Source organism: Amblyraja radiata, chromosome 2 (assembly GCF_010909765.2).
Source record: "Amblyraja radiata isolate CabotCenter1 chromosome 2, sAmbRad1.1.pri, whole genome shotgun sequence".
In the NCBI taxonomy this organism is placed as follows: Eukaryota; Metazoa; Chordata; class Chondrichthyes; order Rajiformes; family Rajidae; genus Amblyraja; species Amblyraja radiata.
This window is the reverse complement of record NC_045957.1, coordinates 131,082,418-131,101,892: the sequence shown is the minus strand read 5'-3', so window position 1 is coordinate 131,101,892 and position 19,475 is coordinate 131,082,418. Positions and strand designations below refer to the sequence as shown.

Here is a 19,475-nt window from a genome sequence, read left to right as displayed (position 1 = left end):
TTCCTGGTGCCAGGATCCAGGATGTCACGGACAGAGTGCAGAAAATCCTCAAGGGCGAAGGTGAAAAGCCGGAAGTGGTAGTGCATGTCGGCACAAACAATGTCAGAAAGAAGGGGATGAATATTCTGCAGTTTGACTTTAGAGAGCTCGGAAAAATACTGAAAAGCAGGATCTCCAGGGTTGTTATCTCCGGTTTGCTTCCAGTTCCTCGTGCTGGCGAGAGCAGGAACAGGGAGATACGGGACCTGAATGTGTGGCTGAGGAACTGGTGCAGGGGGCAGGAATTTAGATTCTTAGATCACTGGGATCTGTTTTGGAGTAAGGGGAAACTGTACAATAGGGACGGATTGCATCTTAACAGGTGGGGGACCGGCATTCTGGCAGGCAGATTTGCCCCTGCGACTCAGGTGGTTTTAAACTAAATAAGGGGGAGGGGGATCAAATGGGATAGTCGATGACGGAGTTAAAGGGAAAGGGAGTAAAGAGATAGTTAATGACTTCAGAATTAACGGGGAAGAAAGCTCACAAAAGAATAGGAGAGTGTGGCCAAGTGATATAGGGATCAATGTGAAAGGTAAGATGCGTAAGGAATTAAAAGTATTGTACATGAATGCGCGAAGTATAAACAGTAAAGTAGATGAGCTTGAGGCTCAGTTAGAGGTGGAAGATATGACATTGTGGGGATTACTGAGACATGGCTGCAGGAGGAACGGGCCTGGGAACTTAATATTCAGGGTTATACATCCTATAGAAAGGACAGGCAGGTGGGCAGAGGAGGGGGGGTAGCTCTGCTGGTGAAGGATGGAATTCAGTCCCTTGCGAGGGAAGACATAGGGACTGACGAGGTAGAGTCACTGTGGATTGAGTTGTTGATTGAGTGGATTGACAAGAAAAGTTAGGGATAGAATAAAACCAAAAGGAAAATGTATAACACAGCAAAGAGTAGCCGGAAGCCAGAGGATTGGGAAACTTTCACAGGACAACAGAAGGAAACAAAACGGGCAATGCGGGCTGAAAAGATGAAGTATGAAGAGAAGCTGGCCAGGAATATAAAGAAGGACAGTAAAAGCTTCTTTAGATATGTTAAGGGAAAAAGAGTAGCAAAGTCAAATGTGGTTCCCTTGAAGGCGGGTGAAATTATTATGGGCAACAAGGAAATGGCAGAAGAGGTACTTCGGATCTGTCTTCACTAAGGAAAACACAAACAATCTCCCAGATGTACTGGAGGACACAGGATCTAAAGGGGTAGAGGAACTGAAATAAATTTTCATTAGGCGAGAAATAGCATTGGGTAGGCTAATGGGACTGAAGGATGATAAATCCCCTGGGCCTGATGGCCTGCATCCCAGGGTCCTATTTTCTATGTTTCTATGTTTCTAATTGTAAAGGCAAGAAGACACTAATCTACAGACCCCCAAATAGTAGCCCAGATGGAGGGTGTATGTTGCAGCACGAGTTAAAACTGGCATGTAACAATTGGATAGAAAATTGGTTGGCAGAGAGTAAGAGTGAACGGGTCCTTCTCAGAATGGCAGGCAGTGGCGAGTGGAGTGCCGCAAGGCTCGGTGTTGGGGCCGCAACTGTTTACCATATATATTAATGATTTGGAAGAGGGAATTGGGAGAAACATTATGGGAAAATAATGGAGGGTTATGGTCTGAGTGCAGGTAGAGTGGGACTAGGGTAAAATAAGTGTTCGGCACGGACATGAAGGGCCGAGATGGCCTGTTTCCGTACTGTAATTGTTATATGGTTATATGGTTATATCATTAGCAAGTTTGCGGATGACACAAAGCTGGTTGGCAGTGTGAACTGTGAAGAGGATGTTAGGAGGTTGCAGGGTGACCTGGACAGGTTGAGTGAGTGGGCAGATGCGTGGCAGATGCTGTATATAGATAAATGTGAGGTTATCCACTTTGGTGGCAAAAACAAGGGGGCAGATTATTATCTCAATGGGGTTAGGTTAGGTAAGGGGGAGGTGCAGCGAGACCTGGGCGTCCTTGTACACCGGTCACTGAAAGTTGGCTTACAGGTACAGCAGGCAGTGAAGAAAGCTAATGGAATGTTGGCCTTCATAACAGGAGGATTTCAGTATAGGAGTAAAGAGGTTCTTCTGCAGTTGTATAGGGCTCTGGTGAGACCATATCTTGAGTATTGTGTACAGTTTTGGTCTCCTAATTTGAGGAAGGACATCCTTGTGATTGAGGCAGTGCAGCGTAGGTTCACGAGATTGATCCCTGGGATGGCGGGACTGTCATATGAGGAAAGATTGAAAAGACTAGGCTTGTATTCACTGGAGTTTAGAAGGATGACGGGTTATCTTATAGAAACATATAAAATTATAAAAGGACTGGACAAGCTAGATGCAGGAAAAATGTTCCCAATGTTGGGCGAGCCCAGAACCAGGGGCCACAGTCTTAGAATAAAGGGGAGGTCATTTAAGACTGAGGTGAGAAAAAACGTTTTCACCCAGAAAGTTGTGAATTTGTGGAATTCCCTTCCACAGAGGGCAGTGGAGGCCAAGTCACTGGATGGATTGAAGAGAGAGTTAGACCGAGCTCTAGGGGCTAGTGGAGTCAAGGGATATGGGGAGAAGGCAGGCATGGGTTATTGATAGGGGACGATCAGCCATGATCACAATGAATGGCGGAGCTGGCTCGAAGGGCCGAATGGCCTCCTCCTGCACCTATTTTCTATGTTTCTATGAGTCCAAAGGAGGCATTGTGACAGGTACTATAATGACATTTAAAATAAATTTGGAAAAGTACATGGATAATAAAGGTTTAGACAAATATAGGCCAAACACAGGCAATTGGGACAACAGTAGATGGGACATCTTGGTTGGTATGGATGAGTTGGACTGAAGGGCCTGTTTCCGTGCTGTATGACACTATTCTTGATATCTGGTTGAAGTTACCATGCAGCAGTGCCCTCTTGTGGTAGTTTAATACTACAATATTTGTACATGCTTGGGTATTCAATTTTTTCTCATCAATTATTGCATTGACCAAATCAGAGCAGAGATGAATACAATTTCATTTTAATGCATTTGTTTATCTTAGATTTCTGGTAATTCAGATTGGAATATACAAACAAGAATTACATTATGATGTAAAAAGCTCTGTGGCTTCTTAAATATTGCACTTGACTCATAAAGTGATAGAGCACGCAAAAATATATACTTTAGCTGAACCTATCCATGCCGACAAGTTGGTATTCTGGGCTTGTCCTATTTGCCTGCATTTGGCCCTTCCTATCTATTATATCTGTCCATGTCTTTTGAAAGTTGCTATTTGCAATTCCTTAGCCCTCATTCCCAACTCATGTAGATCCTGCTATATCCTTCCTCGCCCTCCAATATTACAGTGGACCCAGCATCGATCCCCGTGGCACTCCACTTCAACAGCCTTCCACAACTATCCTTTGATTCCTTCCTCAAAACCAATTTTGAATTCAGTTGGCTAGCTCATCTTGGTTTCCTTGTGATCTAACTTTCCAGTTAAACCTATCGTGTGGAATTTTATGAAAAAACTCCACATACTTTCATCTGGAACTGTGGAAGTTTCTCAGATTTACCACATGATGGGAACTGTCCCAGGTTATTGAGGTAGGCAAGAGAGGAGATAGTGGGAGCCTTGACTTGGATATTTGTTTCTTCTTTAGCCGCAGCTGAGATTCCAGTGGACGGGAGAGTAGCCAATATTGTTCCTTTGTTTAAGATAGGAAGTAGAGAGAATACAGGGAACTATAGTCATTCAATTGTAATTAGAAACGGGAATAGTGCCGGAGGATTGGCGTACTGCGCATGTTGTTCCATTGTTTAAAAAGGGTTCTAAGAGTAAACCTAGCAATTATAGACCTGTTAGTTTGACTTCAGTGGTGGGCAAATTAATGGAAAAGATACTTAGAGATAATATATATAAGCATCTGGATAAACACGGTCTGATTAGGAACAGTCAACATGGATTTGTGCCTGGAAGGTCATGTTTGACTAATCTTCTTTGACGAGGGTAAAGCAGTGGATGTTGTCTATATGGACTTTAGTAAGGCCTTTGACAAGGTTCCTCATGGAAGGTTGGTTAAGAAGGTTCAACTGTTGGGTATAAGTGCAGGAGTAGCAAGATGGATTCAACAGTGGCTGAATGGGAGACGCCAGAGGGTAATGGACAGAGTTGATGTGATCAAGCTTTTCCCTTTGAGAATAGGGAAGATTCAAACCAGAGGACATGACTTCAGAATTAAGGGACAGAAGTTTAGGGGTAACATGAGGGGGAACTTCTTTACTCAGAGAGTGGTAGCGGTGTGGAATGAGCTTCCAGTGGAAGTGGTGGCGGCAGGTTCGTTGGTATCATTTAAGAATAAATTGGATAGGCATATGGATGAGAAGGGAATGGAGGGTTATGGTATGAGTGCAGGCAGGTGGGACTAAGGGAAAAAAAAATTGTTCGGCGCGGACTTGTAGGGCCGAGATGGCCTGTTTCCGTGCTGTAATTGTTATATGGTTATATGGTTATAATGGTGGATGGCTGTTTGTCGGGTTGGAGGCAGGTGACTAGTGGGGTGCCTCAGGGATCTGTGTTGGGTCCTTTGTTGTTTGTCATGTACATCAATGATCTGGATGAAGGTTTGGTAAATTGGATTAGTAAGTATGCAGATGATACCAAGATAGGGGGTGTTGTGGATAATGAAGAGGATTTCCAAAGTCTACAGAGTGATTTAGGCCATTTGGAAGAGTGGGCTGAAAGATGGCAGATGGAGTTTAACGCTGATAAGTGTGAGGTGCTACATCTTGGCTGGACAAATCAAAATAGGACGTAAATGGTAAATGGTAGTGAGTTGAGGAATGCAGTTGAACAGAAGGATCTAGGAATAACTGTGCACAGTTCCCTGAAGGTGGAATCACATGTAGATAGGGTGGTAAAGAAAGCTTTTGGTGTACTGGCCTTTATAAATCAGAGCATTGAGTATAGAAGTTGGGATGTAATGTTAAAATTGTACAAGGCATTGGTGAGGCCAATTTTGGAGTATGGTGTACAATTTTGGTTGCCTAATTATAGGAAGGATGTCAACAAAATAGAGAGAGTACAGAGGAGATTTACTAGAATGTTGCCTGGGTTTCAGCAACTAAGTTACAGAGAAAGGTTGAACAAGTTAGGTCTTTATTCTTTGGAGCGCAGAAGGTTAAGGGGGGACTTGATAGAGGTCTTTAAAATGATGAGAGGGATAGACAGAGTTGACGTGGATAAGCTTTTCCCATTGAGAGTAGGGAAGATTCAAACAAGACATGACTTGAGAATTAAGGGACAGAAGTTTAGGGGTAAAATGAGGGGGAACTTTCTTTACTCAGAGAGTGGTAGCTGTGTGGAATAAGCTTCCAGTGGAAGTGGTGGAGGCAGGTTCGATTTTATCATTTAAAATTAAATTGGATAGGTATATGGACGGGAAAGGAATGGAGGGTTATGGTCTGAGTGCAGGTAGATAGGACTAGGGGAGAATAAGTGTTCGGCACGGACTAGAAGGGCCGAGATGGCCTGTTTCCGTGCTGTAATTGTTATATGGTTATATGGTTATGTGGTTATAGACCATTGTGCCTCATATCTGTGGTAAGGGAACAATTGGAAAGAATTCCTCGAGATAGGATTTGCTCCTATTTGGAAGAGAATGAGCTAATTAGGGATAGCCAGCATGGTTATATACGTAGCAAGTTGTGTCACACTAACAATGGTTTGTATGAGGAAATGACGAAGGAAATTGATGAAAGTAGGACAGTGGATGTTGTATACGTACATTTTAGTAAGGCTTTTGATAAGGTCCCTCAGGGAAGCAGATCCGGAAGATTAAGATGTGCGGGATTCACAATGACATGGTCATGTGGATTTAGAACTGGCTTATTCATAGAAGAAAGAGGTAAATATACTGGCTGGAGGTTTGTGAGCAGTGGAGTTCCACAGGGATCTGTGCTGGGACTTCTGCTGTTTACGATGATATGTAAACGACCTAGACATAAATGTAGATGCATTAGTGAGTAATTGTGCTGATGACACCAAAGTTCTAAGAGTTGCAGACAGTGAGGAATGCTGGCAGAAGATGCAGTGAGATGTAGACCAGTTGCAGAAATGGGCAGATAAATAGCAGAGTTTAACCCGAGCAAGTATGAGGTGATGCACTTTGGGAGGTTGAATGTAAGGAGAGAGTATATAGTTAATGGCAAGAACCTTAACGACATTGATGTGTGGAGGGGTCTTGGAGTCTAATTCACAACACACTGAAGTTGGCAGCACGGGTAGATAGGGTGGTTAAGGCGCATGGTATGCTTGCCTTCATTGCTAAGGGCATTGAATATGAGAGTCAGAAAGTAATGATGCAACTAAGTTGGACTTTGGTTAGGCCACATTTGGAACATTGCATGCAGTTCTGGTCGCCACATTGCAGCAAAGATGTGGAGCTTTGGAGAGGTTGCATAGGTGGTTTACCACAATGCTGTCTGGATTAGAACGGTTCAGCTACAGGGAGAGGTTGTGTAGAGTTGGATTGTTTTCTCTGGAACGTCAGCGGTTGGAGGGAGACTTGATAGACGTATATAAAATTACTAGACTAAGTGGTAAGGGTTGGGTCCTCGTTGGGTCCCATTTTCACAAGGGAGGGCTGATACCCCAATGCAATATTCCACCTCTCCACCAATTCCAATATTGGTGGCCAGTGGGGGGAGGGGCACTTTCTGGAGCGCTAGTATGGGTATTGTGGGCTGAAGGGACTGGTTTCCAGAGGGCTAATGTGGACATTGTGGGCCAAATGGATTATTGGGGTGACAGCTCAGTCACTCAAGCCTGATGTGCTGGCTGCTCACTCACGGCTGGTGGGCGATCAGTTGATTCACAGCTATTCCTCGAAATTCCATTTCAAGCAGGGTGCAAGGCCACCAAATTCAAACGCAGTTTCCTACCATTTCAAGCAGGGTGCAAGGCCACCAAATTCAAGTGCAGTTTCCTACCACTTTGAGCAGGGTGCAGGGGCACCAAACTCAAGTGCAGTTTGCTATCACTTCAAGCATGGTGCAGGGCCACCAAACTCAAGTGCAGTTTCATGCCACTTCAAGCAGGGTGCAAGGCCACCAAATGCTAGTGTTGTTTCATACCACTTCAAGCAGGATGCAAGACAACCAAATTGAAGTGCAGTTTCATACCATTTCAAGCAGGGTGCAAGGCTACCAAATTCAAGGACTTCCTTCACAGCTTAAGGATAAGGGGGAAATCTATTAAAACCGAGATGAGAATAACTTTTTTCACACAGAGAGTGGTGAATCTCTGGAACTCCCTGCCACAGAGGGTAGTCGAGGCCAGTTCATTGGCTATATTTAAGAGGGAGTTAGATGTGGCCCTTGTGGCTAAGGGGATCAGAGGGTATGGAGAGAAGGCGGTACGGGATACTGAGTTGGATGATCAGCCATGATCATATTGAATGGCGGTGCAGGCTCGAAGGGCCGAATGGCCTACTCCTGCACCTAATTTCTATGTTTCTATGTTTCAAGTGCAGTTTCATACCATTTCATGCAGGGTACAAGGCCACCAAATTCAAATGCAGTTTCATACCATTTCATGCAGGGTGCAAGGCCACCACATTCAAATGCATTTATACCATTTCAAGCAGGGTGAAACCACCATAAAACCACCATAAATCCACACAAAACACCACATAAAAACCACACTCACAGTTCAGTAGACATTCAGTGTGTTCAGTTGATTCACAGCTCAGACAGAGTCGTGACCTCCCCCTCCCACATCTTGCAGAGACTGAGCCACACCCACACTTCCAGGTTTTATAATCCCCCTCCCCCACCGGAAGGGGTGTGGCCTTCATTGCGTGATTGACAGGAGAGAGATTAACAAATGTTTTAAACACTAGTAATACTTTTATTTTTCATTCATGGGAAGAATCCTCTGCACCTGATGAGCGGAGGGGGTCTGAGTAAGATGGCCAAAAATCACAGCCGTAAGTGGTAGCATTTTATTTAAAATCAATATACAGTGCAAACAGGAAGTTGTCAAGTTACCACCACCAACAACCATTTGCAGTGCAGCATTTCAAAGCAGTTACCACCAGCAACAACCATTTGCAGTGCACCATTTCAAAGCAGTTACCACTACCAACAACCATTTGCAGTGCAGCATTTCAAAGCAGTTACCATCACCAACAACCATTTGCAGTGCACCATTTCAAAGCAGTTACCACTACCAACAACCGTCTGCAGTGCAGCATTTCAAAGCAGTTACCACCACCAACAACCATCTGCAGTGAAGCATTTCAAAGCAGTTACTACCACCAACAACCATCTGCAGTGCAGCATTTCAAAGCAGTTACCACCACCAGCAAACATTTGCAGTGCAGCATTTGAAAGCAACCACATTTTAATTTTCAAACCACATTAAGGGCACTCCCAGTTGAGTAGACATGTGTTCAGTGTTCTTCACAGCTCAGAGAGACGTGACCCTCTCGCTTCCTCCCTCTTGCAGAGACTGAGTGAGGCACAACACCTCTGGGTTGTAATAGTCCCTCCCCCCATCTCACCAGCAGGGGCAGCAGAGAGAATGTCAACATTTTTAAAACATGAATAACTCTTTTATATTTAATCGATGGGAAATATCCTCTTGTCCTGCACAGCAGAGGGGGACTCTGAGTAAGATGGCCGAAAATCACAGCTGTAAGTGGCAGCATTTTTTCAAAAATCATGAAACAGAAAAACAGGAAGTGGTCAAGATCTTACTTTTAGTAATATAAGATGAGAGGCACAGATAGTGTAGAGAGTCAGAACTTTTTTGCCAGGATGAAAATGTCCAACACTAGTGGGCATAGCTATAAGGTAAGCGGGAAGTTTAATGGAGATGTGCGCAGAGATTTACACAGAGGGTGGTGGGGACTGCCACGGGTGTGATGGAGGCAGATATGATAGTTCATCTATTATAAGGAGTAGAATTAGGCCATTCAGCCCATCAAGTCTACTCCACCATTCAATCATGTCTGATCTATCTTTGCCTCTCAACCCCATTCTCCTGCCTTTGCCCCATAACCACTGCCACCCGTACTAATCAAGAATCTGTCGATCTCCACCTTAAAATTATTCATTGACTTGGCCTCCACAAACATGGCGATAGTGGCATTTAAGAGGTTTTGCATAGGCACATAGAAGTGGAGGGAATAGAGGGACATGGATCATGTACAGCCAGATGAGATCAGTTTAACTTGACATAGTTCAGCTCAAACATTGTTGGCTGAATGGCTGTATTGTTCTATGATCTATTCAGCATAAAAAATTGGGATGTTGTCACAGTTTGTAAAAGACGTTGGTAAGGGCACATTTGGAGTATTGTATTCAGTTTTGGTCACCCTGCTATGGGAAGGATGTCATTACGCTTGAAAGAGTGCAGAGAAGATTTACAAGGATGTTGCCAGGAGTTAACATAGAAACATAGAAACATAGAAATTAGGTGCAGGAGTAGGCCATTCGGCCCTTCGAGCCTGCACCGCCATTCAATATGATCATGGCTGATCATCCAATTCAGTATCCTGTACCTGCCTTCTCTCCATACCCCCTGATACCTTTAGCCACAAGGGCCACATCTAACTTAAATATAGCCAATGAACTGGCCTCAACTACCTTCTGTGGAAGAGAATTCCAGAGATTCACCACTCTCTGTGTGAATTTTTTTTTCTCATCTCGTTCCTAAAAGATTTCCCCCTTATCCTTAAACTGTGACCCCCAGTTCTGGACTTCCCCAACATCGGGAACAATCTTCCTGCATCTAGCCTGTCCAACCCCTTAAGAATTTAGTAAGTTTCTATAAGATCCCCCCTCAATCTTCTAAATTCTAGCGAGCACAAGCCGAGTCTATCCAGTCTTTCTTCATATGAAAGTCCTGACATCCCAGGAAACAGTCTGGTGAACCTTCTCTGTACTGCCTCTATGGCAAGAATGTCTTTCCTCAGATTAGGAGACAAAAACAGTTGAGGGCCTGAGCTACCGGGAGAGGTTGGGAAAGCTAGGACTTTATTCTATACAGTGCAAAGGTTTATGGGGTGATCTTATAGAGGTGTATAATATCATGCGGGGAATTGATAGGGTGAATGCACAGTGTATTTTACCCAGGCTAGGGAAATCAAGAACCAGAGGACATTGGTTTAAGGTGAAAAGAGAATGATTTAATAGGAAGCCGAGGGGCAACTTTTTCACACAAAGGGTGGTGGGTATTTGGAGCGAGTTGCCAGAGGAGATTTGAGACGGGTTGTTTGTGCATTTAAAAGATACTTTGACAGGTACATGCACGGGAGGAATGTTAGAGTGATATTGGCCAACTGCAGGCAATTGGGACTAGCTTAGATGGGGTATCTTGGCTGTCATGGAAGGAGTGGCCTGTGTCCGTGCTGTATGACGATGACTATGGAAGAAGGACAAAGGGAGTCTATTGTGAAAAAAATATATAGATATTTGCGAAGTGCACAAAATCATATTGGCCATTTATTGAGGGGTCCATTAAGCCATTAAGCAAAGTCTTCACAGGAAAGTTGCATTGTTGTGTTGTTTTTTAAACACCCTGACATGTCACACAGTAAAATTCTTGTAACACCCAACTCAACTCACGCTAGTAATCAAACCAGGATTCGGCAGCTGAGCTCCTCCATCATTCGCTCACTGACCTTTATGTGCAGCCTAGAGTTCCTTCCCTTCATGCTCAGTGTTTCCTCCCTTCACCCAGCCTTGGCAGAGGCTGACAACTGTTTAATATGTACTTGGAACACAAGAAGGGCCAAAACAATATTTACTTTAAATATAGCCACTTACCTTAAAGTGTGACCTTCCATTAAATTTGAGCTGCCAAAGAGATACCAATCCTGTCCAATAACCCAATATTATTACTTCAAAGCCAGGGCCATGATGAGATTTAATTATGTTGATTACCTATTAATAAAACAGGAGACATTAGTAGGATGCAATCAAAATTTATAATATTTGTAATTGTGTCATATGGTTTGTAGGAGCCATTCTTGCTTCGGCTAGTTACTGTTGCCATATATTATTATTTTGTCTAGATATTTGTTGCAGAATTATTTTGTATGCTTGAGGTTGGGATTTTGATACGTAGATGGGCGTGACATACATCGGATGAGGCTAGCGAAACCACTGGGAGTGGTCAGATCGACTGGAGCGAGCAGGAGTGAAGGAATATAGTTTTTTACCAGATCAGATAGTAAGAACAGAAAGCTACGATTTGTATAAGGATAAAGAGGATCTGGTATATTCACTTCTTTGTATTTACAACAAATTCAATTACAATCAATGAAAGTGGAAATAACGACTGGAGGATTTGTTTTTGCTATCGGCTGCGTACGATCACTCCTCCCTATGTGTGTAGAAACGGCAATGGCAAGCTGAAGCTTGGAACAGTTTGAAATTGCCATTATATTAAAGTAAAAAACTATTCTCTATGAGTGGAGCCAACTGGAATAAAGAATCTGCCTGGCGCCGTCAACTCGACAGGTTCAAAACCTGTGCTCTATGAAGAGTGAAGTTTGGAAACTTCGAAAGCCAGCGCAGGAGATCTTGAGTAAACAAACAGCTACTGCATTAAGTTTTATTGGAAAGCTGCATTATGCTGTATTGATAAAGCTGAAAGGCTTAAAGGAACAGCTTCTCTTGGAGAAGGCTGTATATTTGAACAGCCAAAAAGGCTGTAAGGAAAGGCAGCAAATGCTGGATTGAAAACGACTGTTACCATGGAGACATGAACAAGTGACCTTGAAAATCTCAAAATCTAGCATGATGCTTTGAATTCCAGCCTGATAAGCTACTGAAGAACAATTGTTACTATGGAAACAAAAAGAGTGACCTTGTGAATCTCAAAGCTAACGATGTAAGCACGTCATTTCATCTATACATCATTACATAAACACTATACGTCATTACGTTATACAAAATATGGAGAGGTGGTTATCTGAAATTGGACAACAAACTACGCACTCTACACTTGGAAGTGCGATATGTCAAAGTGTTGTAGCCACAGAAGAAATTGGACCTGAAGATAGTATTTCAAATGTCTCAAAACGAAGATCAAGACATAAATCTGGTTCTGTAGCCAGTCCAACTTCAAGGATCTCTTCTCGTATTGAAGCTGAAATAGATTTGGCTATTCTCTTGGAACGGGCAGCTGCCATGGAGAAAAAGCATCAGATTGAGGCACCGGTCCCACTTCAATCGCCGGAGCCATATGGAGTTGTGCGGAGCTGGTCCCGACATCGCGCGGGGCTCCGAAAAACTGACTGTGTTCAAAAGTTCCACGGCCTGCCGGCCCGCAGCCGCATTGAAGCCGTACGCACAGCCTCAACGGGCATGCGCAGCGTCTCGACGCCGTACGCACGTCTAGACGCCGTACGTCACGCGCGAACTTCCCGCGGACTTAGCTCGAACTTCACATCACTCACTCGACCTCCACATGGCCCCCGCTTCCGGTTTGGTCGCGTCGCCGCATGCAGACGCATGCTGGTGGGACCGGCCCTGTTCGGGAATCACTCGACCTCCGCTCGGCCCCCGCTTCCGGTTTGGTCGCGCTTGGCGCATGCAGTTCGCATGCTCGTGGGACAGGCCCTTCACTCAGCACTCTTTTCAGAGGGCAAATGTACAGACTCATAGGAGTAAGGGTGTGCATGAGCCTGTTACACCCTTGTGCTTTTAGATTTGACTGCTGCTTTTGACACAGTGGGTCATGAAATATTGATCTCACGTTTGAAGCAGTGGGTGGGTATCAGGGGCATAGCACTAGAGTGGTTCAGGTCGTACCTGGCTGATCGAACTTTCTGTGTCAGCCTTGGGGACATCCTCTGCTCCTCTCTCGTGTGGGGTCCCACAGGGCTCAGTTCTTGGCCCTCTCCTCTTTTTTCTCTATTTGCTCCCACTTGGTTCCATACTTAGGAAGCACGGAATTTCATTCCACTTTTATGCAGACGACAGTCAGATTTATGTGCCTCTTAAAAAGAAGGATGAACACTGTCGGACTGTTACTTGAGTGTCTCAATGACATAAAGGCCTGGATGGCTCTGAACTTTTTAAAATTTAATGATAAAAAGACGGAAGTGATGGTTTTTGGTGGCACCACTGGGGCCCCCCCCCCCTGTAGATCTGGGCTCCCTGGCCCAGTATATCAAGCCAAGCATCACAAACCTAGGGGTTAAAGTGGACCCTGAGCTTAAATTTGACAGTCAGATCAAGGCTGTTGTTAAAGCAAGCTTTTTCCATTTGAGGCAGCTGGCCAAAATTAAGCCAATTCTGTCAAGGCAGCACTTTGAGACGGTAATCCAAGCCTTTGTTACCACTCGGCTGGATTACTGCAATGCACTGTATGTGGGGGTTAGTGGGTCCTCCATCGCCCGTCTCCAGATGGTACAGAATGCAGCTGTACGTCTTTTAACTGGCACACGTAAACATGAGCACATTTCGCACATTTTAGCCTCACTCCACTGGTTGCCTATTCAGTTTAGGATCCATTTTAAAATTATTTTATTTGCTTTTAAATCCCTGAATGGTCTTGCCCCGCCCTACCTATCTGAGCTTCTACACCCTTATACACCCGCCCGCTCTCTCAGGTCAGATAATCAGCTGCTCCTGAGTGGGCCTAAAACTAAGCGGAAGCTCAGAGGGGACCGTGCCTTTGCTGTGTCGGCACCCAAATTATGGAACGATCTGCCTCTCCACATTAAACAGGCCTCTTCTCTGTCTGTTTTTAAATCACTTCTTAAAACCCATCTCTTCTCCGTGGCCTTTGATACCCAGTAAGATGTCGACTTTATTTACTTGATTTAATTTCTTATTTTGATTGCTTTTATTGCGTGGCTATTATTTTTACTCATGTTTTATGTCTTTTAATTTATTGTTGTATTTCATATGTAATTTTTGCGCCTTATGTGAGCTGTTATGTTATGTTCTGTTATGGTGTCTGTTTATGATGTCTTGTTTATTCTTCTGTACAGCACTTTGGTCAACATTGGTTGTTTTAAAGTGCTTAACAAATAAGGTTGGATTGGATTGGATTGTTAGCACTGCTCACCCTGTACGGAAGGAAGGAAACCAACGTGATACCTGGAAATTAATAAAGAGGCAGAATCAGATTACTACTCTTCTCCATCTTACCAGTACAGGTAAAGAGCCGCAAGGGTGACACGGTGTTGCAAACATACGCATTTTTGGATCATGGAAGTTCTACAACCTTTTGTACAGAAAGCTTGATGAGAAGGCTGAACATTACAGGACAAAAGACTAAGATTCTCTTGCGTACAATAAATGAAGAGAAGTATGTGTTCAGTCTTCGTATCTCAGGTTTGGAAATATCTAGTCTGAACAAAGACGATTTTATACAACAAGTCAATGTGTTCACACATAAGACCATGCCTGCTTCTGATCTAAACATTCCCAAGCAGAAAGACCTGAAACAATGGCCTTACTTGAAGGGTATCAAGATTCCTAAAATAGAATCTGGCATCGACCTACTCATCAGAACAAATGTTTCGAAGGTATTGGAACCTTGGGAGCCAGCCAACAGCCAAGGGGATGGACCATTTGCTGTGAGGGCCCGACTCGGATGGGTCATCAATGGTCCCCTGAGAAGAGGTAAAGTTCTTGGATTTTATGAATCACTCAATAAAGATGATAGATAGTCGCTATTGTCCAGACTTAACTTTCAAACAAGAAAGCGCCAGTCTGCCATATAACCGTTGCATTGCAGTGCAGCACATCCAGAGCCTGAAACACAGGTTGGACAAGAATAAGAAGTTTTGTGATGAATATACATCTTTCCTCACATTGATAATGGTTATGTTGAAATGGTACCAGTGGACCAGCTGAATCAAAGTGATGGAGAGCTCTGGTATATCCTACATCACTCAAGGAAAGGAACCTTGAGGGTAGTCTTTGACTGTGGGGCAGTCTTCAAAGGAACATCACAACTGCCAACATCACAACTGCCTAACTGTCCAGACCTTACCAACTCATTCATTGGAGTTCTCATGAGATTCAGACAAGAACTGGTTGCTTTGATGGCTGATATTAAAGCAATGTTTCATCAGGTCAAGGTATCAGAAAAGCACATTAACTATTTGCGGTTCCTGTGGTGGTCTGAGGGTGATGCACAGCAAGATCTTGTTGAATACCGGATGAAGGTACATCTCTTTGGAGCAGAGTCATCACCAAGTTGTGCAAACTTGGCATTAATGAAGACTGCTGAGGACAACGAAGCTTCTTTCCCAGCAGAGGTGACAAACACAGTGAAGAACAACTTCTATGCAGATGATTGTTTAAAGTCCATGCCTTCGGAACAGGAAGCAATTCAAATGGCAACACACCTGACTTCCCTCTGCCAAAAGGGAGGATTCATGCTGTCAAAGTGGATCAGCAACAGCCGTGCTATATTGGCATCCATTCCACAAGAACACACAACCAAGGAGACCAGGGAGTTGGACTTGGACAAAGACAATTTGCCTATGGAAAGAGCACTGGGATTGCACTGGTGCGTAGAAGCAGATGTGTTCAAGTTCAGAATTGTGGTACAGGAACGACCATACACAAGACGGGGCATCTTGTCTGTGGTTGGCTCTATTTACGATCCTTTAAGATTTCTTGCACCATTTACTCTGCCAGCCAGGAGCTCTGTAAGGGAAAAACTCCCTACAGAGCAAAAAAAAAAGTCTCTTCCCTGCACGGGAGACCCGACCTTTTTCCTGTCGGGTCTCCGTTGTCGTTGGGGCCTAACACTGTGGAGTGGCCTCCAACCGGAACGACCTGGGGGCTCCAGTCACGGATCCGGCGGAGCTGCGGACTTACCATCGTGGAGCTGGCCGGCCTCGGAGCGTGGGGAGCGGTGGTGGCTCGCTGCTGATGCCCGCCTCCAGAGCTCGGAAGCTCCAGCTGCAGCCGCAGGTCCGGTGGACTGGGATATCGGGAGCTCGCGAGTCCGGGTGGAGACCGTTTTCCGGAGCTCCCGCAACGCAACTTCTCCAGCCCGTGTCGCGGGGTTGGAACGACCCGGAGCTGAGCCGTACATCGCCCAGTGCGGCTTTAATGGCCGCGGGACATTCCAGCGCCCATGGGGAGCTCCCATTTTGTGACTTTTAGACCGGAAGCGGGGCCGTACATCACCCGGCGCAGCCTAAAATGGCGGTGGGACTTACCATCGCCTGCCTGGGGCTTCAACATCGGGAGAAAAATGGAGAGCAGGGGAGAGAAAGTAATTTGCCTTCCATCACAGTGAGGAGGAGGTTCACTGTGATGGATGTTTCTGTAAATTGAATTATGTGTATGTCTTGTAGGAAATTGTCTTTATTTGTATGGCTGTGGAAACGGAGTTTTGTTTGAGCTTCACTGAGGTTCAAATGACATGTAATAAATATTGTATTGTATTGTATTATGCAAGAGAAAAACTCGGAAGGGATGCGAACATATCGCAAACCTTCTCTCAGCGATGGACAGGATGGTTAGCAGATCTCAACGAGATGTCAGAATTTAAAGTGGACCAGTGCATGAAGTCCGTTAACTTTGGTCAAATCAGATTGGCACAGTTGCACCACTTTTCAGATGCAAGCGAAAGTGGCTACGGTACTATTTCACATCTAAGACTGGAAGAAGATGACAAAGAAGTGCATGTTGCATTCATAATAGGAAAAGCCAGAGTGGCACCATAGAAGCAAATGATGATTCCCAGAATGGAGCTTACAACTGCAGTCTTAGCTGTCAGAGTGGACACAATGCAGCAAAAGGAATTACAGCTTCAGCTGGAGAAATCTATCTTTTGGACTGATCGACAACGGCATCGACAAAGAAAACAAACACTCTCAAACATTTGTAGCAAACAGGATCTCCTTTGTAAGGGATGCTACTGATGTATCACAGTGGAGATATGTTGGCACAAAGGAAAATCCTACAGATGAAGTCTCTTGGGGAATAACTGCAGACTGCTTCTTAAGCAGTTAAAAATGGATCAAGGGACCAGAGTTTCTCTGTAAGGCAGACACCAGCCGTCACATACAACAAGTAATCCTCCGTCAGTTTCGCCACCTCCAACGTGACCCCACCACTCGCCACATCTTCCCATCTCCCCCCATGTCTGCCTTCCACAAAGACTGCTCCCTCCATAACTCCCTTGCCAATTCTTCCCTTCCCTCCCATACCACCCCTCCCCGGGCACTTTCCCTTGCAACCGCAAGAGATGCAAAACTTGTCCCTTTACCTCCCCCCTCGACTCCATTCAAGGACCCAAGCAGTTGTTCCAGGTGCGACAGAGGTTCACCAGCATCTCCTCCAACCTCATCTACTGCATCCGCTGCTCTAGATGTCAGCTGAAGTACATCAGTGAGACTAAGCGGAGGCTGGGCGATCGTTTCGCCGAACACTCCTGCTCGGTCCACAATAACCAACCTGACCTCCCGGTGGCTCAGCACTTCAACTCCCCCTCTCATTCCGTATCCGACCTCTCTGTCCTGGGTCTCCTCCATGGCCAGAGCGAGCAACACCGGAAATTGGAGGAACAGCACCTCATATTCCGCTTGGGGAGTCTGCATCCTGGGGGCATGAACATTGAATTCTCCCATATTTGTTAGCGCTTGCTGTCTCCTCCCCTTCCTCAGCCCTCGGGCTGTCTCCTCCCATCCCTCAGCCTTCGGGCTCCTCCTCCTCCTTTTTCCTTTCTTCTCCCCGCCGCCCCCTCCCCCCCCCCCCCCCCCCCCATCAGTCTGAAGAAGGGTTTTGGCCCGAATGGTTGCCTATTTCTTTCGTTCCATAAATGCTGCTGCACCCGCTGAGTTTCTCCAGCATTTTTGTGTACCTTAGAGAGTGGCCAAAGCTTAACCTGGAATCTGCAATATCTGCTAATGATCCGGAAATCAAGCAAGACATCACAGTGAACGTCCTTGTCAAGGATCCATTGGACACAAAGTATTTAATTACCTATTACTCATCATGGAGTAAGCTGAAGACTGTGGGAGCTTGGTTTCTTAAATTAAGGACAATGCTCTTGCTGTTGACTCAAAAAGAAAGAAGATTGCTCTAGGTATCTTTGAAAAAGATCCTGGTAAACTAAAAAAAAAGGTTGAAGAATAGATGCAAGTCTTTAAAGCATCACTCTGCGGACAGTTTAGGTCCTGAAGATCTTCTTAAAGCATAAAACGCAGTTATCTCTTTCTGTCAAAGACAAAGGTTCAAAGAGTAGCTATCAACATTAAAAGCTGGTAAACATGGTGTCAAAAGAAGCAGTCATTTGTACAAGCTAGATCCGGTACTGGATGAAGGACTTCTGAGAGTAGGTGGTCGTCTGAATAGACTGGCGATGCCTGAAGAGATTAAGCATCCTATTATTCTCTCGAAAGACTTTCACATATCAACACTACTGTTACGACATATCCATGAATAGTTGGAGGAGGAAACTATATGCTGTCGCGACTCCGTAAAGATACTGGATTATCAAAGCTAATTCTGCTGCAAGGAAGGTCATAACAGATTGTGTTGTGTGTAGACGGCAGCGATGATGAGTTGGAGAACAGAAAATGGCAGACTTATCCCAGGAGAGGATTCGCTTGGTTCGAAATATACTGCGCTCTGTTCTTAAACACCAAGTTCTGGACGATGAAGGATTGCAAACTTTATTTTGTGAAGTTGAAGCAATTTTAAATGATCGACCCATTACCAGGAATTCTGATAATGCAAGGGACCTGGAAGCACTTATACCAAACCATCTTCTTTTGTTGAAGACCAAGCCAATACTACCACCTGGGCTCTTTGTGAAAGAAGATTTGTACGTTAGACGCAGATGGAGACAGGTACAATATATGGCAGGCCTTTGTTGGAGACGGTGGACACAGGAATACTTACCTCTAATCCAAGAACGACAACGTTGGCAAGGGTAAGAAGAAGCTTTATTCCAGGTGACCGTTTTGGTGGTTGATTCAATTGCACCACGAGGCTCTTGGCTGATAGGCAGAATATTGTAGATTATACCAGATGCACAAGGTTTTGTGCGTACAGTACGACCTCAGGCTAAGAACAACATCTTGGTAAGACCGATAACTAAGATATGTCTGCTCCAAGAAGCCAAGGATGAAGATTGACGAATCACTAAGGAAGTTTGAATGCCAACAATTAGTGCATGTTTTGTTTTGTTTTTTTAATTTTATTTTTACATTTTAAATAAATCAACACAAAAAAACAAAAGGGACATGTTAATAAGAAGCACAAAGAAAAAAACAAAAATATAAAAGAAATATTTTAAAATAAATTTAAAAATATATATATATATAATACAACCATGCCATCAGTCACACACCCCACCTACCCTGGCTAATTAAGACTGAACAGTGCACGTACACATAACAAAATTTAACAAACCAGCCCTTAATCTGGAAGAACCTGCAAGTCTGTAAAGTATGATAAAAAAAGTTGCCATTTGTGA

General features: G+C 44.5%; 1 protein-coding gene across 1 annotated transcript in view; it reads right to left on the bottom strand.

The window, feature by feature from the left end:
* The window catches only part of thnsl1 (threonine synthase like 1), a 30,919-nt gene extending 19,594 nt beyond the window's left edge, over positions 1-11,325 (bottom strand). The window contains 1 exon segment of the mRNA XM_033015859.1: positions 10,835-11,325. The gene's annotated coding sequence lies outside the window, so the exon portion shown is untranslated.
* Positions 11,326-19,475: the final 8,150 nt, after the last annotated feature.